General features: G+C 29.9%; 1 protein-coding gene across 3 annotated transcripts in view; it reads left to right on the forward strand.

Moving 5' to 3' along the window:
• The window catches only part of LOC124355025 (oxysterol-binding protein-related protein 9), a 316,403-nt gene that overhangs the window by 64,942 nt on the left and 226,037 nt on the right, over positions 1–25,424 (forward strand). The gene's annotated exons all lie outside the window — the stretch shown is intronic.

Genomic DNA, 25,424 nt, shown 5'->3' on the forward strand with positions numbered 1-25,424 from the left:
ATAAGCGACTTTTTTTGCTTGTGTGTAAAATTTCAAGATTGTTTTCGATGTTAGTGCATGTATGGCCGGTGTTATTTAAATGGTCTGCATATTTTGAATTTGATGATGTTTTCAATGCTTTTATGTGTTCATTAAATCTAATTTTGAATGATCGGCCGGTTTGTCCAATATAGTGGGATTGACAATCGTTGCAATTTAATTTGTATACTCCACTATTGTTAAATTTTGAATTTTGATTTTGGTTTGTTGAATTGCTTTTGTTTTTGATTAAAAGTCCAAGGTTGTTATTAATATTATGTTATTTACAACGTTATTATTAGCTTAAATGGGTAATACATTTTAAAAAGCTACTGTTAGATGTATTTTAAAATAGGATATTTCTGAAATATAAAGGTGTTTTATGGGCTAGTATTTCATAAAAAGTAAGAGTAAAGTAAATGTGTTGGTGTTGTAATTGGCATTAGATTCTCTGACTGCATTCTTCTGGTATTAGTTAGTTGTAAAGTAAAGATTGGTTGCAATTCATATTATATGTTGAAAATGAGTTATATCTTATAAATATTAAGTAAAAACCAATAATAAATAAATAAATAAATTCAATCAATAGGTTCTAAACTGCAATTTTTATATTTAATAAATCTCCAAAAATATCTCATAAACCAACTTCTAAAAAATAATGAAAACATTTTAAAGTGAATTTGAACATATTACTACTATTTCAGAACATGACTAATTATTATTGACATGTACTTCGTAATTATTTCGGACTCAAATGTGTCGATAAAGAAAAGCAAGCTCTCTTAAAACGTGTAAGAAGATGAAAGTTATCTTTGAAGAACTAAAAATAGAAGCGAATTACGACTTCAAACAACAGACATTTACAGCCAGGTGTGTTTAATGTGGTCGGTTTAGCGATACACGGACCGTAACTTCTGAAGCCTCCAATTCGGTAACTAGGAACATACTCCTGGTTTTACACAACAAGCCAGTGATAACCTGCACCTCTTCTGGTTTTATTCAGTAAATAGTTTTAACTCTTTCATTGTACTAATATTACTTCTTTCGTGAAATGGCAGACAGACAATTTTGTGTTATGAAAATAGTAGTTTACATTACCAAACCTATACTTCCTCAAAATAGTCATTTTAAAATTCTCTCTTTCATTGTTGTTGATTACGCCTAAACATTTTAAATTTAGCAGTATACAGTATAAAACTAGTGTTCCTAAATCTGATACACTATAGAATCTGCTGCAGTCACATGTTAAACATTGAAATAAACTGAATGAAATTGAAATCCAATTCATTATGTAAAATAAGTTTGATTAAAATTATTTTTACTTGCGCAAAATACTGCCAAAAAAGAAGAGCTGCATGTATACTACTTAGGTAAAGCTTGAATTGCCAAATAAATTGTGTTGTATATATTAATATTATAAATATAACACTCTAATAACAATCCTTAGTTTCCAATTATGTAATTTTTCAGTAGGGTTTCCTTATAATTATAAAATTGTCAACAATCTCAATAATGTTTACTATAGGTAGTAAAGTATTTTCATGTAACCCATCAAGAAAATTGTTGATTTTATAATTGCTAGCAATACTAGCTAGTAACAGTAACATAACATTGTTCATGTTCTTTCAAGGATTAATTAGGTATACTTATTACTATTCCCTAAATAACAAGTCTTTGAGTTGGTGCATAACTGAACTGCTATAATGTTTTATCCTTCACGTATTTGTACATACTTGAAGAACCAATTATTGAATCTATATATACAATATATTATGATTTGCCACATTTTCTTTTATTATTTTTAATCAATACAAAGAGGCTCTGTATACAAATAACGGGTTATGGTTATTGATTGAAACCCAGTTCAAACATATCCCAATACACTTTATCAATGTCAAAAAGTTTCTTCAGAACTTTGTTTAACTTTATAAACAACATTGGCAAAAACTTTACTTGTTACATTTTCTCCCCCGAATCTGAAAGTGCTAAAACATGATAAAAAGAAGGTGTTGGCCAATACCATATTTTTACATACTTATAGAGACAGTCAATATATTATGTCAGTATTTAAAGTAATAATGACTCACCTTTTTTGTGAAATTCAACGATTTTTCTGTTATAAATAATTGTATTTTAGTTTTACATTCTCAATAAAATTGTTAATGTTACATTTATTTTTAATCAAGCCATATTTATACTGTATGATCGGGTTCTCTTAAGGGGTTATGCTCATCTCGTATATAAAACTCATCAGCCCCCTTGTACAAGATCGTTTGAATACAATATAAGAACTTGGCATATAAATATTTTATCATTTGTATAGTGGTTGGTTAAATTAGAAACTCATATATATATATATTCATTGACTTTTATGTGGAATTTTTAATGTTTGATTTTCATCAGGTTGAATAAACTATCCCCGAATTATATTGTAAATAATTTGGCTCTATTACTAGAAATTCACTGGTGATAACAGTAAGACCACTGACTAGACAGTTTAATTTGTGAACGTTATTTGTTTTTAAGACATGTATTTTTCAGTGTTTTAAACATATGCAAGTTGATTACTTAATCACTTTCTCTATCAAACATAACCACAATTTTATATTTAATCAATTTTGAAATGAAAGAAGCCATTCTCCGTAGCAGGTATCATGATTTTTCTTGACATTTAATGGTCAAACAGGAAAGCTCACAATATTTTGATGTTATGAATTAACTGATACAAGGAGTATTGAAGAAACTGACAGAACATAACAAAAGAGTTATCGCACAGACATACGAACTGCCCTTTTATCTTTTCACCCTGAAATCAATAATGTTCTACCCTGGATCAAGGAACCTATGTTTGAAATTCCAAGTCTCTGGGACTTTTCTATCAAGAATTATCACACAGACTGTGGTTTGACGTTATGATTCCAAAAGTAATAGCATTCTTCCTTGGATGAGAGGAACCTATGTACCCATTTCAAGTTTCTACCAAGAGTCAGACAGACAGGCTGCTCTTTAACCAGTCTGTCAACAATACCACAAACTCAATTATATTCTTCCTTGAACCAAGAGGAACCTATGTACTGATTTCAAGTTTCTACCAAGAGTCAGACAGACAGGCTGCTCTTTAACCAGTCTGTCAACAATACCACAAACTCAATAACATTCTTCCTTGAACCAAGAGGAACCTATGTACTAATTTCAATTCTCCAAGACCTTTCTATCACGAGATTATTAGTCAGACAAGTGGACAATTACCCCAAGAAGGAAGTTGGGGCAGAGACTAAGACGGAACCACAATACCAATTTCTGTTTAGAGAGTTATGAATTATTTAAAACGTGTGATCACTAGCTCTTTACTTGAGATTAAGCTATGTAGTGAGTGTCACACAAAATCGAGGTTAGACACAGTCAGGAATATGTATCTAAATGGAAACATTGTCATGTAAAGGGTTAAATAGATGAGAAGTTAAAGAAAGATTTGTGATGTTCTAAGCTTCATCAGATAATGCTAATAGCTTTAAATAAGGTCTTGCAATTTTGCAAACTTCCATGATAAGACGTAATTGATTACAATGTCCTCCCTTAATAAACACCTGGTACTGTAACCAAAAAGGCAATGGTGATGTAATTTCCTACTGTCAGTTTGACCGATAGGCTATATAATTTGTAGATCATGAATCAATAAATAATTTGACTCCAATTACAAACTTAAATTGTGAGAGGTCAGTTAGATGAAGACCTAGTTACTAGCTGTGATTGACAGCTTCTTAGCAAGTGGCATTAATTAATAATGTGATGACAGATGATAACAAGGGAGTTTTACATGGAGTACGAATCAGAGGGATTCTGGTCTTGACATCACAACTCTTATTATCAGTAGTGGTAGGTTTCTGAGACACATGGTTCGTTTTCTATTGCATGGTCATCAGTTAAGGTAATTTGGACATATTTATAAATTTGAACTATTTAGCTGTAAATAGGATGGTTGAAAATATTTCAATCAACCAAATTGAAAGACAGGTACAGTGAACCTGAAGAGGTATATTGAGAAGTTAAACGAATATTTTCTTGCATTACAGTCAAATCAGCTAGAAATGTTTAGTCCCTGTTGTGGTAAGGCTCAGACCTGCCTATCACGTGATGATGGTGACCCACTGTCCAAGTATAGGCGGCGGAGGGTGTAAGCGTAAAGCATGCAATGAAGCCCCACCCGACGACTTTGTCACGTGTAATCTCCTCTAAAGTCCATTGATTTTGTCCGTCACTCGTCCAGTCACTTTCTCAATGGGAATATGCTCCGGAAGACACAAATATGTGAGTTGCTTTCCGTAGTTATGTGGAGCCATAGGTTTTTAGTAAGTGTTCTGTTTTTTTTAAATTTTTAATAAGATTATTTTGCATTCACATTTTATATGTCAGATTACTTTTTCAATGGACATGGAATTTTTATATAATAGTAATTGATTTGTTACCTATATTTGATAAGTTTTTCAATGCAGTACACAATATCGGTTTTTAATTTTTCTCGTAAATGGCATAGATTTTGTTCTACATGTAGTACATTGCTTATGTTTAACATACAAATTGTTTAACTAACTTAAATGAGAGTTAACTTTACTACTTAATTCTTGGCATAAAAATGCATAGTAAATTTACTTGGTAATTGGTAGTGTTTATATTTCATAAAAGAAAATATTATTAGTTTATGAAAGCTTATGAATGTTTAAGAGTTTTCACTCTCAAAGAGTGGACATTTAATTCATTTTGTCTCGTAAACAAAAATAATAATAATGACCTAGATATTAACCTTAGCTGAACCTCTCATTAAAATCTGGTAAACATATAAAATGACAAACTATAGAGTTAAATTGTCACTCTGGGGTTCATAGTGTTATATATAACACCTAAGCAGCAAAATTATAGAAAATTAACTGTTTGGTTATAGTATGTTGAACATGAAGAAAGACAAATTTTACTGTATAGTAAAATCACCACTTGGGATCCAAATTTTTATTATATAACATACCCGAACAGCTAAATAATAGAACATTAACTGTCTGGTTACAATCTGGTGGTCATGAAAAAAGACAAATTTTATTGTACTATAAAGTTATAACCAGGGGTTCATAGTGTTATATAACACTACAACTACGGTAGTTAAGTGACACTATAACTAGGGTTTGTTATGATGTGCTTTTAAGTGCAATAAGTTCTAGACTTAGTACTGACAAATTGTTAAAATTATCAGAGAGCCACTAAATGTGTTTGTGACCGATATTTGAAACAGAAGAGGGGCTCAGAAATTAATTGAACTATTTTAGATCATATTTAGTGTTGTTATAGTACCCACAATACCAGAATATGATGACCGATTGTTATTTTGAAATGGGAAAATACGAACACATATGAGTAACAGTACTGCAGAAGAAGGATGTGGAATGCATCAGCTAGATTAAATTATGTTGTATCACTAGGAGAGGGTGATCCAACACACCAATGCACTTTAGGAGAGTGTCCTGAGTTGAGCTCAGTAGCAGATTGGAGGGATGGAGTCTTGTTCAAAAGCGAGAAAAATAAAAGTTGTGCAGCTTTTTCTTTTCTGTGACAAAAAAAATATGAATCTAGTATATGATTATAAGGCGTATGAAGCTAACATTTTTACACACTTGGGAGGGAGATGATACGAAATATATCATTTAACAATTATAACTTACATGGATTTGGGTGAAGAGGGTTATTCAGTCTTTTAAGTGCTATTATACAATTTTAATAAGTAAGATGGTTATTTTTAATGTAATGTTTGCAAACAAAATGTTCAATATATTTCTTGTTTTACAAAATTTGAAATTTGTATATATATATATATATATATTTATAAATGCTAAAACTACATATATATATATATATATATATATATATATATATATATACATATAGGCCTATATATGTATATACATGTAGTTTTAGCATTTTGATACTTTTGTAAAATGACTTAATACAAAATTTTAAAGTTTTAAAATTTAGTGAATAGTTTAAAACCATTTATATTTATACTGAGTATTCCAAAAGGTACATCCTCTAACTTAGCTTGAATGGTTAGCAATTACAAATATCCTGTGGCAGTATGTAACAGCATTACTTGAGTTTGTTTAGGTCAATTTCAAAACTACCCCTTTCTTCCCAAAATGTTAGTGTACCCACATTTAATGTTAAACAGTTTTACTTAACCCTAAAAGCCCTATTTTTCATGGAGAAGTCATCCCATGAAGGGTTTATGAATTGCTCTATGCCACTCTTTTTTGGGAAAGGAGGGATGACTTTAAAATTCATCAAAAATGTTTTCAGGTGGTTTTATTACAATCTCCAAAAAGGATGTTATACTTCTAAAATGTTGCCAGGTATAAGGTTTAATATTAATCAGACAATTGTAAAAACATTTAATGAGTAGGAGCACTATTACTAATTACTAGATACTTTCAGTTTTCTTCTGAAATTATTTTTATCATGTTCATTTATATATATTAAAGCTGTTGAATAATTTTCTTCCAATATACATAGTCTATTCTTAAATAAAACTATTCTGCAGATAGATATTGAAAATCGTATTTACTTCTTGTTTTATATTTTCTTTGTACATTATTTATAGGCTAATAGTAGTAATTGAATTAATGTTAATGTATATAACGGATTAATTGAATATACAGCAAGATTTGTTTAAATTTCAAAAATAAGGTTAGACAATACGCTGTGGTTTAATATCAGTTGAAGACTCTTGGATCTTTTTGAAGAATAAAGTTATGAGAGTTGAACAGTCTTAGTAAAGAATTTCATAACTAGTCTTCAGTACAGTGTACTTGCAGAACTGCACTTAAAACTGCTGTTTTATGAATGGCTTGTAATTTAGTGCCCTATTCAGATGTCAGTATACATTTGACATTATTATACTGACTTTCAAGCTTATTTAACCTCATTGACAGAGAAACTTGGCCAAATTGATTTTCAAGTTTACTTAAGCCCCAAGTTTACTTGGTCGCATTGGCTTTTAAGCGTACTTGGCCACGTTGACTTTTAAATTTATTTGGCTCATTGACTTTCAAGTTCATTAGGCCACATTGACTCATAAGTTTACTTTGCCACATTGATTTTTAAGTTTACTTAGTCTCATTGACATACAAGCTTTCTTAGCCACATTGACTTTGAAGTATACTGAAGCTCATTGAAACACAAGGTTACTAGCCACATTGGTTTTTCAAGTTTACTCACTGACACAGAGGTTTTATTGGACTGTGCAACAGGGGCAGCTGTTTTGAATATAATGTTGTTGCTTAGCCTCTACAATAGCTGTATTTATTTTAAAAATTGGAACCAATGACTACATATAATTGTTCTATTAAAGTGTAAATTCTACAAGTTAATTTGTTAATATCAAATTCAGATTCATTTTTGTCTGTAACAAGTAGAAATAGAGGCTTCAAAAATTTCTATTCCAGTTAACTAGTGAATAACATTGCTAAGTAAATATTCCCAAATACTGTAATGTTTTGAAAATCAAATAATCAATCAATTGTTATATTGTAATAAAACTTGAACTGTCAGTGCTGCAGCACAATGCTATGTCCAAATATTCTTATTACTATCTATTGCAAATAAAATATATTTTAAAATCATTAATTATTTGTTTAACAACTTGTTACATTTTAAGTTATAATGAAACAATAAAGACACTAGACAATAGACAAATATTTATTGTACAATACGTTTTTTATTGGTATCACATGTAATAAAAACTGGTACAAAGTCAATGATTAAAAACTACATAACTAAACTTATTCTAAAACATTACTTTCATACTTATAAAAAGTAACTTTTGATACATTGATCTATAAAACATAAAAAAAACATTGATAAAAGCCAAGGCTAAACCCATTGTAGATGTTTTTAAAGATATATTTTTACTATTCATTATCATCATAAACTATCTTCAAAGAATTCATTTACACTATAATATGTTTTTTGACAAAGAGCTTCTTTTAATTTTTTTGTAAATGTAGATAAGGGAAGTTTTTTATATTCTGACTACAGAAATGTGTTTACGGGGATCTAAGAGGTTTGTGTCAGAAGTAATTCTTGTAGCTTTCTTTTGACACTTAAAATTAGTTTTATCCTACTGCATTTTTTTACTTAGGATAAGAAGCTGATTAAATCCTTCATTAGACTCTGTCCTAAAAAGACCTTTGTGCTTGCTTCCAGAATGACAGGATGGGTAAAGTTAGGGGTTGAGGTCGCTTGTTGAGGTCCTGTGAGGAAGGACAGCAGAGACTATATCTGTGATGTTACCTTGGAATAAGGGAAGGCTAGTTCTGTTCCAGCTTATTCTAGTCATAGAGGGTAGGGAACAGCACTCCCTCATGTTTAGTTCTTACAGCCTCTAACTCCAGCTACTCTTACAGTCATATTCAACTTGTAACTAGAGTTATCGATCTACTCTTTTACCCCAATATCTCAACATTTGCTGTTAGTTGATATGCTGCTCCTGGAGATCCATAGGGTTGCCCAGATGAAAGGGACACATTGGTTTTTGCTGCACCCCGTGTAAGTTTAGTTGGAAGGTATAAATCAGCCACAAGTGAACCCTCCAAGGGAGATCTTACCGCATTTAACCCATATTATGTTATCATACCTTAAATTGGCAGTAGGAAAAGTAATAAGCAGTTCTTACACAATTTATAGGAACACAATGCAATGACATTATAACTAAAGATACGTTATTCTTGATAATCTTGTAGATATATAATCAACATGCATATCCTAGTTCAGTTTATTGCCAATATAAATTTACTTACTATTATACATCTCCATCATCAGTAATAACAGGTCTTAATAATACTTCAGAACCCCCCCCCCTTTCTAAGTAAGGTTTTTTTGGTTAATAAACTCATCTGAAATAACTAAGAAGTATGAATATTAAAGTAACTAACCAAGGTAGTTAGATAGTAAAGTACAACAGATTATGTGTAACAAGCTTCACTGAAATTTCAAATCTTTCACTCATTTTGTTCTTGGTATATGATAGACAGACAGACAAACATAGAGAAGAGAAATTTAGGCAGCCCTATGAGTAAATAATGACTGCTGACAGCTCTCTCTCTCTCTCTCTCTCTCTCTCTCTCTCTCTCTCTCTCTCTCTCTCTCTATTTTTCTCTTAAACAAAACCCATGAAGAGACATGCACCAACATCCAACTTGATCTTATCTATGTGGAAATGAAGTTGCCTGATAAATGTTAAATCTTTAGCTCAACCCATTCTCAAAATATCTTATGAAAGACAGACAGAGAGATAGACAGAAGACAAGCCTCCGATTGATATCAAAGTATTCAAAACTTCAAGTCTGAAGCTCAATCCATTCTAGAAATAACCTGTGGACAATTAAGCCTTAGTAATGCTCAGCTAAATCCCATGGAGGGTCTTGCACTATCTTTGAACTGGATGTAATTATATTGAAATAAAGCATCATTCTATAGCTCAATTTGTTCTTGAGTTATCTTGTGAACAGAAGGACAAAAGGTTTGGTCAGCCCTGGAGTAACAGGCTTCATCTTAGTGATACATTTTGCTCAATAAGACACAGCTTTGTGAAAAATATTTAGAAAATGGGTGCACAAATTCAATTTGGATTGTTACTTCTTCCCCCCTCCCCCCACAATTTGTTCTAAATGATTGACAGTAAATCATTACATTAACATAGTTGTGAGTATATGGCAACAAATATACTGATAATAATTAGGGGGTGCAGATGTTTACAGGCTAGAAATTTATTTTCAAATGATTTTATGAAAGTTATTAAATATTGTCACTGCCATGTATTAAGGGCTTAGTTCATACATTTTCAATCTAAGTTTAGAATTTCCAATTAATGGTATGTATCGTAGGCACAAGGAGTTTATTTATTCCTCTCAAAAACATCTTTGCACAACATATTAACTTGCCTAATTGTTATACTTAGAATCTATATAAATATTTATACATCACTGAAAACGTTTAGTAAATAAACTGATTTTTACAGAAGTATAAATTCAATATTTTATTTTATACTTTTTATACCCAAAAGCAGCTGTAGTGCCCATCCATCAGAGATATAACATTTATTAACAGCTTTTAATTTTTTTTATAGAATGTTTTGTATATAAAACCATTAAGAATAACAATACAAGAATACACAAGTCATGAATAAAATATAAAAACTAGCAGAAGTCCAGATAAGGAAAATATTGTACCAAAAACATGAAGTTTCAAAAACAGTCACACCACAATAATTGAAATATTATTTTAAAATTTAAATAAATAATAGGAATGTAATAAATAAAAATAGGTATATAACAAATAAATAAATACAATACTACATTCATATGGTAAAGTGTAGTATGAGCAATTATGGAGCAATTATGAGTATACTTGTTTTTTGGTTTCTCAACTTTTATCAGCTGCAGTGCTCATGAAGTTGCTTGGGATAATGTTGTTTCTTTTACAAAACTTTTAACATGAAATAAATGTTTTATAATGAATGTGTGAGTGAATTCACAATTTTAGAAGAATACTGACAATAAAAAGAGATTGATGTATAATTTATGCCTGTAGACCTTAGATAGATAAAAAAATAATTAATTTTGGTAAGATATACAGTACATGAAATAGAACATTTAATACCTAAAATTTGGCTTTCATTCAACTAATCAAATATGCAAGAGACAATAAAAAGGCCCCTTACATTAAAACAGTCTTTAAATTCATATTAAGATAATAATATAGTTGCAATTTTTGACAGTTATTAAAACTAAACTAGTTATAAAACTGGAATGAATATACGATTCATTCAAAACAAGATTCAAAACAACCGGTATGTTTTTATAATATCCTCAATGATTATGGAAATTAAGGTGAACCCTCACCCAAACAAGAGCTCAGCTACAGAGTTTGCTCTTTTAAAACTCTGCTTTTAGTAGACTAATTAGATACAGTCATTTACTGCTTGCTTTATGTGAATTCATTTAAACTCCCACTATACTGTATGCAATTTAAAATTCTGCTCTATACTTTTATGTTGATTGTTGGCTATACATTGATGTGTAAGTTCTTCACTTAAAAAAATAAACATACAGTCTATAGTCTTGCAAATAAAAAAAAGGTTTTTAGCCAACAGTATTACTTTGGTTTAGAAAACTGTCATTCAATTAATACTAATTTAACCTTTAAAATGTATGGGAATTTGCTTGTTTATTCCTTGTAATTTGTCATTACTGTTAAAATATTTTGAAGTTAATTATTTTGATGCTATAATTTTTGTTAATATTCTGTTTTTAGTTACAAATTGGAATTGTAATTATACTAGCAGTTAGTTACCTGTGGTATAGCACATAGTTTGTGATGTAGACATTTGTTAATTAGCTCTTCTCCTCGTAGATTTGTTAACTCAAAATACATCACAGGGAACGCTAAAATAGTTTCCAATATGCTTTAAGGCACCATGAGTTCAGTATAGTCATTTAAAGAAATAATCTTCACCAAAATACTGCTGTTTGTCTCCAGACGCCCATAATGTCTAAAACAATGCCAAAAGATAGCTGTAATAACATAAATCATAATTTTTTTCACCACATCTTATTTCGTTGATGAATATAATCAATGTCATTTCCAGAAAAGTTTGATCCTCATTTCAAATATGTCTTCAAGAAATGGAATTTTTTAAAGTGTATGTGTAATTAGTTTTATTTAGTATACTTTAATTAATACAAAGATAATGGACCTTGAACATGTATGTTATAATAGATAAGATATAACAGGAAAGCACATTAATGTAGTAATAATTTTTATGAGTGTAGGAGTTATATTCAGTTCAGGTTTAGATATAAAAGGATAATCCTTCCCATTCCGGCCGGTGACTCAATCCATTGTTATTTCATGAAATGGCCCAAGTTGATATTTCCATTTGGATTGTTTTTACATTCACTATCTGTTTTTCTTTTATTTGACCTCCCTTTGTCTCAGTCGGTCCTATATAATGGCCGTCTTTTCTATTCATTGGCTATAAAATGTTTCGTGTTCAATCCCCGTAAAGTGAGTGTGTAAGTTTTTAATTTATCAGTTTGGCAGTTGGTTATTATTAATTTTAAACGTATACTGTAGTGTACAATAAGATAAGGTAGTATTTTTTTTTTAAACTTAGCAATAGTGTATGTCCACATATTCCCATTATTCAATCAATAATGAATGATATCTTTCTATAGAAATGCAGATAAAATGCATATGAATAGCTTTGAAAAAGATTTACAGCCTAATGTCACAGGAAACTTGCTGAATTGTTAAATAACTCTAGTGAATACCCAATCAGTGAATGTGATAGTTATTGTTGAGTTCCTGAAACACTGAATTCCTCTCGTCCGATCGATCAGGTGTGATTTTATGATGTGATTGACAATGAATTTTTATAACTAGTATTGGTCTTATACCTGTAAAATCAAATTATTTTAGAGATTACTAGGGGAATAGTATTATCATTATGATTATTTCCTGGTTAATTTTAACAGGATCAAATATTATTTCTTAATTTTATATTATCTAGAAATTTATAATGAATATAAATCACTGCTGATTATTGTAATTTTCAAAATTTACAATAAGAGTTAGAAGGTTACATTTTTTAGGTCAAATACTTATTTTGTTAAATGCTATCATGAAAGATTTAAGTTTCCTTTCTTTAATTATTTTTAACTTCGGAATGTTACTGTATGTGTGAGGATATTACCAAGAAGGTTTAAATGCTCCTTTGTTTTATGTGTCAGGGTTGTGGTAGATAGGTTTTTGGAAAATTATAAAACAACCTATTTAGGTACCCTGTTATTCTCCCAGGACAAATAAAATATTTATAAGAAACATATGGACTCTTAACTGGCATGTTAACATAATTTTTTTATAGCATGAAATTTTAGAAATATTTTATTATTCTATCAGATATTTGGTAAAAAGAGAATATTTTTGATTTTTAAGAACAGGTGTTTATACCTATTTATATATTTTGCAAGACTTTAAGATGTAGAGCTTTTAGACTCTTTAATATAATATAAACATAGCATTATAAATTAACTTTGTAATAAAAATTGTGTGTCAATGTTTTGAGAGTTGTTTGTTTAACATTGTATATTTCTCATTTAATGTGGTACATAACCAAGTTTTTTAAAGTATAAAGCTTTCTATATAAGTACTAGCAGTTACTGAATTTTAAGACTAGCAATCAACAGTTTTGCATTGTTTTGCTGTTTTAACTATTATTATTTTAACATGTTAGTTTCAATCCAGTATAAATATGTAAGTTAAAGTTAATTTTTTTCAGTGTCTGAATTGATATTCATGTCAAATTTAAGCTCATTCAGATTTAGTGTTTGGTAGCTAAAATAAAGAATTAAAAACAACACAACCCAGACTTAGGTTGCACTCTTAGTTAGCGAGAAATGCTGGAGCAATTAACAAATTGACTAAACAGCAGTCAAACTCATTTAGTCGCTGCCACGCTGCCTTCAACTTTATCAGTCAAACACGTCTGACCTGAGTTAGTGTAGTAGAGTTTGTTACCCAACTCACAGTTAAGCCCTTCTGTTGTAACTCTGCTTGTCATGACACTCCACAGGATAGTCGGCCTTACCAGGGATGATTTCTGTAAATTGAAACATACACTCAAATGAATATTATTAAAAAATATTTTTTAGCATTTACATGCTGTGTGCATAACCATTTACTTTTTTCTTCATAATACTTATACTGTCTTGTATTTTTCAGTGAAACACAAAAGAATAAATAAAATGCCAAACCTGTAATTAAATAAAAATTTAACAAATAAATAAAGTCCTAATTTGATACTTTGTATGTAATGAGTTTTTTTATTGTTAAATACCATATCATTAGTTTGCAAAAAAAATAGAATTTCTTTTACACAGGCCAATGACTCATGAGGACATACCGAATCAGACATAAAGGTAATTAACCGCTCTTAACAAAAAATTTAATTGCGGCTATTTTATGGTATAGCTACTTTCAATATCTAGTGCAGTGCCTGTCTTTATATTACAATTATGAGAATAAAAGTTGTAAATTATCCATGAATGTTTTATTCTTAATAGCTGATACATTATAATACCATTTCAAAGTATGGAATGGTTTTCATCTTGAAAAATTAAGCTGTATACATTTAATTGTATAGGAATAAAATTAGTTTTAAACTATTTATAATTTATTTTATATTAATACACAATACCGAAAAGTGTCCCTGAATGTTTCTATTATTGCAGCTCATTCAGTAACTTCTTGGCAAAAAACTTAGATACTGCATTGTAATTTGTTATTGGACAAAGCTTATTATGAGCTTGAGTTCAATTTTATGTGTCTTGAATACTTTCAGTTTAAATTTAAAGAAAAAGTAGTTCTACAATTAGATATTATTATAGATATGTATATACACCAAGTGATATATGTTTACTTTAAGAATATAATTTTTATGATAATGCTCGTTAATATGCCAAAGTGTACTCGTATATTACAATAATTCAGTTTGAATTAAAGTTATAATATAAACAAAAGGCTACAATGGGAAGCTCAGTAGCGTGCCAATGTCAATGAGTTCGAGTTTGGACCAGTCAAAGTCATGAGCTGAAGATGTCTGTCTGTCACTTTGGCACGCCATCTCTCATGTTCTCTTGATTGCTGCATAAATAGACCCACTTTCTACACAGCAGGATTGGGTTGTAAACTTAGAGCCACATTTGAATTGGTGATGGAAGCTCTTGGCCTCTGCTAAAAGTTTGTTGGTTGCTATCTGCAGCGGAATGTTCTCGAAAAATGAGAGCCCTGGTCTCTTGTACAATATTGTTTGTTAGAAAAATAAAAACTAAGAAAGAGTTTTCCAGTAGTAAAATATATACAAGAATTCCAGAGTAAAGAAGTATTTAAATTAATTAATAATGTGGTGCACATTATTGCATTTTCTTTTGTAAATTTGGTATTATTTCATACATTTAGATATAGTTTATGGTTTTCTAAAACTACAAAATATTTCCTATCAGTTACAAAACCATGAGTTTTGATATATTATAAACTTATAAAATATGAAACTCTTTGCCATATGAAAATCTCTTGTAAAATTTTTTAATAATGACAAACAGTAGTTAACTTTTTTCTACTTTTCAAAAAATGAGTTATGGAATTTATTTCATTGTTACTGTAGTTCATTTCATTTTGGGTAAGAAAATATGCATATAACATATATTCATGCACAATTGTATGAGCAAAACAGAAATCAGAAATTTATTGTCACGTAACGTTACATAATTGTAGTAGATAAGATCTACAATGAACAGTTGACTCGTCAATATAGTTTACAATATACTAATCCTAATTAAAAAAAGTTATAAACATAATTTTCTTTATATTGTTTATATTAAGTTTAAAAACTTGTATTATCTAACTCTTACGTATAGACCCGATTTTCATAATTTACGTGCGGAACCGCTTTTGTTTTAAAGCTATATAGTGGTTTCATATATGTGTATGAAGTTTGTTTTTCTGACTAGATGAAATTTGACACAAAATGGCTATCTCACATTTACCTTTTTCGTACAATAACTTGATTTGATAGACATGGTCCTCCCCCAAATTTGAGAAATGCTTTTTGCAAAATTTGCATTCCATTAAATAAATTTTGAAATAAAATAAAAAGCATAAGGTAAATTATAGCATTATAGTAAAATATTCCACTTTCTTTATGTATTAAATATTGTTGTCAGTCTCTTCGACACAAGCAAAGACTTCTAGATTTTTACATTAGCGAGCTTTTTTAGAGTCTCTTGATGTATTTTACATTATAAATCAAAATAAAATATATTTTAATAAACAAATTTATGAACATTAGATTCAGCTGTAACTAAATCATTTAATGGATGTTAGTTATGAAAATAGAATTGAGATTTGAGTTCTTTCTGAAAAATCTTACCCCTTTGGTTAAAATATGATTTGTTTAGCTAAACATTTTAATTTATAAAAATGTAAGTAGCTAAAAAATAATAATGGATAATTTTAAATGTTTACCAGATTTGTATATAAAACAACCATGTACACACACTCATAAAAACAAACACTAACATTTTCTCAAACAGTATTTTTTTAGTAGACCTCAAATCAAATGTTTTATTTAACTTTCAAGCATTCTTACACAAAAACAATTTATTAACCTCTATTATACTTTGTATAAAAAAACATTACATAACTAATTTGTTAGAGAAAAAGTATTCTTAAGTATTGTATTTAAATGTGGGTATTGTAAATAGATGTTGAATCTAATATCCTCTTTCAAAGTTCCCAATTAAGTTAAGAAATCTCTTATAGAAATGTAGCTCAATTAATTATACATCATAACATACAGATATGTTGGTATTATTTATATTACATAAAACAAGTACAGAATTTAATTTTTTGGTTGAAAAGAAATTCTTTAGGCAAAGAGTATTTTATTAGGTCTGTTGTGTTTTCCACTCTCATTCAAAGATAGGAGTAATTTTATATACTTTTAGAAATTAATTTCTCATAATTCATATTAGAGTTATTAATTCATACCACATCAAAATAGGAAATATATGAAACAGCCATTGTTTTAATTAGGAATTAGAAGCAGTATTGCTGGAATGTGTGGTAGATATATAGTTTTCTGTCAAAGAGGCAATTGCCCACCCACGTAGTTGGAAGTGACTAGATATACAGAGGAGAGTTTCTCCACCACACAGTAATATGATGCTATAATGGTGCACAAACAAGTTCTTTCAATACTGCATGCTGACATGGCTCTTGCTGTCAACTTTATTGTTGTATAGCTGAACTTAAGTTTCATATTTAGAAATGCAAAGATTGTACCTATTATCATTTGTGCCTGTGAAGGAAAAATGTAGACTGATCAACATTTTAATTGTTTGAATTGTTTTAAATTACTCTCTGATGTCATGTGTATGTTTGGTAGTCAATCATTTAAAATTGTATCATCCCTTTCTATATCCCATAGCGTTGTAAGTGGTAGGGAAAAAGATCAAGGTTTTTAATTGGAAAATTGGTATCAAAATCTGCTTCAAGCAGTGAAAATAGATCTGCACAAAGTACAGTAGACCTGAAACTAACTTATCTAGGGGATTATAGGCCTTAACATGTTGACTGCGGGAAACGCCAATTGGCGTTTGATCTATCTGCCGCATATGCGGATAACGCCATATGGCGTTCTGCTCAGCTCTTGGCGGTTAACTATAACCGGTCGGTTCCTGTTGTAATTATTCAGTTATTTGATATAATTTGTCTTGGAAGGTCATACTTAGAGGTTATGTTTTTGCATTCTTCAAGCCGTTTTTGATTCAATGAATATTTTTTTGTGAAAATGAGCCAAAACAAGAAAGAACCTTGAAACCCGAATAATTTAACTATTAGTGAAATAGATAGGTATTATTGTTCTGATTCTGGATCTGAGGCTTATAGTAGTGATGTGAGTGATGATATTAACAGTGATGATAGTGTATCTGAATTGGATTTAGACAGAGCAAATGATAGCCAGACGGACGTGTCCTCAGCTGTAAGTAGTCCACAACTGAATTTACCTTCCACAAGCCAAAACACTCAAACGAGAGTAAATAAAGCTTCCCGTTCTCAGCTAGATTGGAATGAAAATCCTGTTATGAAAACATTTATGTTCATGGAACCAACCTGGTTTACATGTTGATATACCAGGTGCCAATACTCCCTTAGACTTTTTTTTAACTTTTAGTTGACACCTTTCTGCATGGTATTATAAATGAAACTAATAATAATCCTGAAAATGTTTTTTTATCATCAAGTATGACAGAAAAATCTCGTATAAGCCAATGGAGAGACTTGAAACTTCCTGAATTTAACAATTTTTTGGGCTTTTATTTCACATGGGAATTGTAAAAATGCCTCAAATTCAAGATTATTGGAAAACAAACAAACTTTTTAAGACATGCTTTGGCGAGTACATGAAACAGGATAGGTTTTTATTAATATTAAGATGCTTACATTTAGCAAAGGATAATCCAGAGTCTGACGATCAATTGCAAAAAATCAGGCCTGTCGTAGATTATTTTAATAATAAGATGCAGTGCATATACGTACCAGGAAAGGAGCTCTCCTTTGACGAGAGCATGGTCTTGTGGAGAGGTCGCTTTATTTTTAAGCAGTATATCAAACAAAAAAGGCTTAAATACAGCTTAAAATTGTATATTCTATCTGAGCCAAATGGCCTAATCTTCAAGTTCTGCGTTTATGCTGGAGCTAAGGATGATCTATCAGGTGCTGGGAACACTGAAAAAGTGGTAATGCACTTATTATCTGAACGGTTAGGAAAGGGCCATGCTGTTTTTGTTGACAATTTTTATAACACTGTACCACTGGCAGAAAAACTTCTTGCTGAACAGACATACGTAACTGGAACACTCCGTGTAGATAGGGTAGATAACCCTAAGGAAGTTGTGAAAATGAAACTTAAAAAGGGGGAAACTACTGCTAAGGTGTAATGATCGGAAAATGGAGGGACTCTAGGGATGTTTTGTACATTTCAAACCAATACGAAAATGAAATGACTACTATTATCACTAAAAGAGGAGAAGTGAAACAAAAACCATTGCCAATTATCAGATACAATGAAAATATGAGTGGTATTGACAGACAAGATCAACTCCTAAGTTACTACCCCTGCAAAAGAAAGACCATCAGGTGGTACAAAAAGTTGTTGATCCATATATTACAAATGAGCCTACTGAACGCTTACCTGCTTTACAAAAAATGCAACGTTGGCAAAAATGTGTCATTGGTGGAATTTAGACTCTGCGTGATGGATGGATTGTTAACTCCACTAGCACATGAGGTGGCCAGACCTGCTGCTACCAAACATCTTCCTACTAAACTCCCCATGGGTAACAAAGGAAGGCCACTAAGAAGGAGATGTGTCATTTGTAGTGGTGAGGAAAGGAGAACAGACACGACATACATGTGTGAAGCTTGTGATGAGAAGCCCGCGTTGTGCCTAGTGGGATGCTTCCTAAATCTTCTTCTTAATTTCAATAAGGCATTTGCAATAATTTAAGTGTGGATATTTCTTAACCCTTTAAACACTTATTTCAGTACCGTCTCGTGATGGCCGACTTGGTACCAAAACACCCATCACGAGACGGTACTTTAATAATGATATATGTTATTAAATATATTTTTAAACATTATTATGAACTCAAATAATAAAGTTTGTGTATTAAAATTAAACAAAAGAACATGTATACATTCAAGAAGCTCCTTTTTTTATTGGAATTGTTAACTAATTTGAAAACAAACACTCTAATAAATCAATTTTTATTTTTTGAGGCCTTTTGTGTTCAAGGAACAAAGTGGTTTTAATAAAGAACATGTACTATATATAAAATATGTATTAACCCTAGAAAAACAATGTGAATCAAGGTATAATACTTTGGACTTTTTCTAACCAAAAATACATGTAGTTAAATTATTGGTAATATTATATTTCGGTTAAACAATCGAGTTCGTGAATCCCTTGCTCTTTTTGCATGTTTGCTTGATTTGTGTAAAAAAAACACAAATGTTGTGTTTTACAAAAATCTATGTAAAATTAAAAAAAGAAGATAAATGAATAAAACTTTTCGCATAAAGAATTAGATCTTCTATAAAACTACACCAAATATCATTAATACCTATGTTCTGTAGCAACAAAAATTTCTTGCTTTCAAAATTAACAAAACAAATTCAAATCTTTTAAAATTATTCTGGAAATAAAAAAAATATACTTCACATACTTAATTTCAGTGTTATAGACTATTTTATTAGCAAAATACAATAGCTTAGTCAACCAAATAGCAATCAAATTTAATTCTGTATGAGAGTTTTGCTAAACCTTTGCATATTTAATAGGTTAGTTTTTAACACAATTATCTACTAGGTTATATATATATATATATATATATATATATATATATATATATATATATATAATCTATATATATATATATATATATAAAATCTATATATATAGGGACTCAAATAAGGGATATTTATACTTGACTAAATCTTAATTATTTTTAATGGTAACATAGTGATATATTATTTTAAACCTTTATCTTATAGAAAATTGTATTTAAACAAACACTTGTGGTATTTATTATGATCAGTTATTTTAATTTCAAAATACTCAAGCGTGTCAATAAAAATTTGTTTTAGAATTTTTTTAGGGTCTTCAATTTGTAACCACTTATAACATACGTTACCAGGGCTCACCCGAGAGCCTTAAAATGTGTATCGCATCAGCTGTTGTATATACAATATAATAATTATAATCATTATATATATGTAATAAAATAATTACAAAAGGTCAAAGAAGTAGAAGGCTGCATAACTCCTTTATAAGTTGTTTATTGGTGTTGTGTAATTTAAAAGAATAACAGATTTACAGATCTTAGTGTTAAAAATAAAGGATCTCAAAAAATCCAACATAGTTTTCAAAAAATCTTGTTCCCTCTCAAGTTTAGAGAGGACACAGTATAAACCTTATTTAAAGTTAAGGGAATTTAGTGTTTAAGTTGACATAATAAACAACCTTTTTTGAAATCGTACTTATTTGAAAAAAGTACTTTTGAAATTATTAGAAATACAGCTGAACTTAAAGTTAAAATATTAATTAACCTGTTTCATGAAAAGAATGCTCCTTATCTTATAGATCCGAAATAAAAAATTCTCAATTTTGAATGCATGATCATTTTATTAGGTTTAAAGGACACATGATCATGATAATTTATTATTTCAAAGTGTTGATTAACCCCCGTTTTTAGAAAAGGAGTATATATATATGTACAGGGTGTATATTATGTCTGGAAACACCCAAATATATCCTTTAATAATTTAAATATAAATTTGAAACCTCTTACAATCGTGATAGAGATTGGGCATCTACTTTTTGGAACAATGTTTTGTTATGTCACACCAACGGGGGACGTCCTGCCGAGGGTATCGTGAATATTCTTAATGGAAGCCTATACCTTGTGATACATAATTTTAAAGGTAATAGCTTACTGAATTGAATGCCACAAACCGCATCTCAAGGGAATTATTCTATCAGAAAATAGAGCATTTTTAGTATTGAAAATTTACTGATGTTCAACAATGTAATTTTAACATGGTTCTTGCCACAAAATGTGTTACACTAATTTTTTAGCATTTTTTAAAATGTTCAATTAAATAAAACAAAAATTTCATTTTAAGCTGGTTCTATTAGCACAAATTTGCTAGTTTTTATTACAGTACAATTATGGAAATACTTATGTTATTGATTTCTTATTACAAATAAAAAATAATGTATGCTGTTAGAAAAGTCTTACAACAAACGTTTTACCTGCATTTGGTGTCAAAGCAATTGTTCGAACTGTGTTCCTTCTACGGTTTGACAATGAGCCAATCTTGTGTAAAATGATTCGACAGAGTTGCCTAACATTTCTTCAGTTATCAAAGCAATCTCCTCTATAATCCTGTTTCTTAGGTCTTCCAAATTATGAGGCTTTCTTCTATAAACATTGGATTTTAAATGACCCCATAGGAAATAATCGATTGGTGACAAATCCGGAGATCTTGGAGGCCATTCGATTTCTCCTCTTCGGCCAATCCATTTATGAGGAAACCTTAAATCCAAATACTCTCTTACCTGTCTCCCATAATGGGGTGGAGCACCATCCTGCTGAAACCATACATTATCAAAGTATTCTCCTGATGCAATTTGAATAGCTGGGATTATTTCATTTTGGAGCATATTGTAGTAAAGTTCGGCATTTAAATTTCCATTGATGAAAAAGGGTCCAACAATTTTGTTACCTAAAATTCCACACCATACGTTCAGTTTTTGTGGTTGCTGTGAATGGGACTCAGTAATCCAATGTGGGTTTTCACTAGCCCAGTAACGGCAATTGTGCCTGTTAACATTGCCATTTAGGAAAAAAGTTGCCTCATCAGAAAATAGTATGTTGGTCAGAAAATCTCTATTGTCATCACATTTGCGCATCACAAGTTCACAAAACTCAACTCTTCTGTCGTAATCATCCTCACTTAACTGTTGGACTAAATGAACTTTAAATGGTTTGTATTTATTAATTTTCAAAATCTTACTCACAGACATAGGGTGCATATCATGTTGCTGTGCAGCTTTTCTGAGCGATGTATGTGGGTCTTCAATAAATGTTTGCAAAACATCTAGTGCATGTTCTTCATCTGTTGCAGATTGTATCCTACCCGACTTTGGCCGATTACGTACACTCCCTGTCATTTCAAAACGCTCAATAGTTTTTGATATTGTTGAAACACTTATGGGATTCCTTTCTGGGAAAGTGTCATTAAACAAATTACAAACTTCCCGATAAGATCTTTGACGATCGCCATATCCTCGCATTATCAACAGAGTAATTCGTTCTCTTTCAGACAATTCCATTAAAATGCCAAATAAAAACTGAACTACTGTAATTAGATAACTTGTTGACAGCAATGCTTCAGAGACACTGATTAACTCGACAGGAATGATATGACCTTTGTCCATTTGTAATTCCCAAGCTTAGACCTGTCTAGTGAAAGCTCCATGCTCAACAAACTGAAACCTGTAGACCAGATGATTAATAACACAATAATGTTTCTCATAGGCTAGTGACCTTTGTCTCTTTAAACCTTCCTGCTGACTGGAAAACACCAAGTACAGATTCATAAGTAATCAGAGAAAGTGACTCATAAGTTTTATTCATTGTAATAAAAACTGGTAAATTTGTACTAATGAAACCAGCTTAAAAATAAATTGTTTATTTTATTTTATATGAACATTTAAAAAATGCTAAAAAATTAGTGTAACACATTTTGTGGCAAGAACCATGTTAAAATTACATTGTTGAACATCAGTAAATTTTCAATACTAAAAATGCTCTATTTTCTGATAGAATAATTCCTTTGAGATGCGGTTTGTGGCATTCAATTCAGTAAGCTATTACCTTTAAAATTATGTATCACAAGGTATAGGCTTCCATTAAGAATATTCACGATACCCTCGGCAGGACGTCCCCCGTTGGTGTGACATAACAAAACATTGTTCCAAAAAGTAGATGCCCAATCTCTATCACGATTGTAAGAGGTTTCAAATTTATATTTAAATTATTAAAGGATATATTTGGGTGTTTCCAGACATAATATACACCCTGTATATATACCCCTAAAGGTTTTGATGGTTTTGTCATTATTTGGAAATTTAGGACAGAGAAGGTTGCACGATCTTGTATATAATACAATTTAATTTAAAGTTAAACTCAACTCTTTTTACATAACTCATTGACTAGCAAATATATTTACCAACAAAACAGTAAAGAGTTCATCTTTAGACTTTTTAAAAGTCATTTATAATTCAAACAGTATTAGATGTCAGTATGTATCATGGGATGAAAATAATTTTACAAATCTTTTTCAGGTGATGTTAGGTCAATTGACATGATTGTTTACTTTAATGTGTGTGACAACTTTAAAGAAAGGATAAAAGAGTGCCAGAAGACAAAGACTTCTGTCAGACACTGAAAGTGTGTTGTCTGCTAATGGTTGTTTGTGAACAGTTGTTTGTTGTTTCACTCAATCTTGCTTTTTGTAAACTTTCAGTCAGCTTTAATCACTGTTTGTAATCAGAAGTGGGTTATTAATTCTGTTTGCATTTTATCTCACACAGCAGTTAGTGATAAGCCTTTTGTGCCTCCACAATTTATGGTCTAGAGATAAGATTGTTTCTCATAGCCAAACTGACAATACTACTATTGTCTTTTGTTTGCTGAAAAATCTGTTATACCACAACTTCACAACACTGAAAGATTTTCAGTTCTATTTTTAGATTTGATGTTTGTTTAATCACTTATAACAACTTGGATTGTAGATATTAATATTTAGACATCCAAGATGATGTAAAATATTTTTTTATTAGTAAACTCCAAGTGAATTTTCAGTACAATTTATTACTAAATTTGTTAACTATTAAATATAATCTGGTTTGTCTAAAATAAAAATCACAGTTCTAAATAAATACATAATGGATTTATTTTAAACTGGCAAATTCAACAGTTCAACGTTTCAGAATTTTCATCACTCTTTTTTCCACAGAGAATTGACAAACCGTTTAGTAAATTTAAAAGTTTCTTTTTCAAGAAATAAAAATATTAATCAAATATATCAAACTAAAAATCAGAGCTCTCTCCTAAAATAAAATAATAAAGTTTTAAAATTAAAATCAAACACCACTTGGAAATAACTAAAATAAAAATGTTCACTTCTTAGTTGACTCAAAATTCAAAATAAAAATCAAACTTCTCTTTCCACTAATATTGTACCTTAACTTCCAAGTCTTTGCAGCTTAGATACAACTCTCTCAAACAATAATTAATGTTCAATTAATTTCCAATTAATAATTCACAATAAAACAGTTCCAATTAATATATAAATATATATATATATATATATTTATTTATTCATTTATTTATTTATTGAATTCCATAATAATAAAGTTTGGTACTTTTATAGATTTTATACAATACAAAAAGATTCAACATTTGTGTAGTAGATAGTAATACTCAGCATACCCTATACCTGTTGCTCTATAGCACTTGCTCTCTCGATTCATTAACTAGTTTACATGTCTGAGTATTAGGCTACCACAGTTGGAATTGGAATTTGATAATTGTATTTAATTGGATTGTACACATTTTAATGAATATTTAGAAAAGTTTTAGTTTTTTTTTTTAAGTTGCATGTTTTGTATCACTTTGTATTTTTTTTAATTAGTGTTAGTGATTAGTGTTATTAATAATAACAATATATGCATCTAATTTTTAAAATCTACAGTCAATAGTAATATAGTGTTCAGTAAAGAATTAATTTAATTATTAGGTTATATAATAGTGAGTTATTGTATACAACTACTGTATTAGGAGTTCATTAATTTGTAAATCATAACTTTATTAACACTCATGATAGATAATTTCAAATGTATGTAAAAAATAAACATAACTGTAAAACATATTAAATGTTTAATATTGCATTTAAATTTTGTTTAAATTAGTAACACAAAAACAGTTTAAAACATTTTAAACGTACTGATAAAATTATCAAGAAATTAAATTGCAGCTATACTTATCCATTTTCAGTTATTGTTTATTATGTTGAATATAACTATAAGGATTATTAATCATTTTAATCACACTAAATAGTATTCATTTTTTAGGCTTTTGTTGCATTAATTGTTTGTCTTATACTTTATGGTAAAC

The sequence above is a fragment of the Homalodisca vitripennis genome, chromosome 2, assembly GCF_021130785.1.
Source record: "Homalodisca vitripennis isolate AUS2020 chromosome 2, UT_GWSS_2.1, whole genome shotgun sequence".
Lineage (NCBI taxonomy): Eukaryota > Metazoa > Arthropoda > Insecta > Hemiptera > Cicadellidae > Homalodisca > Homalodisca vitripennis.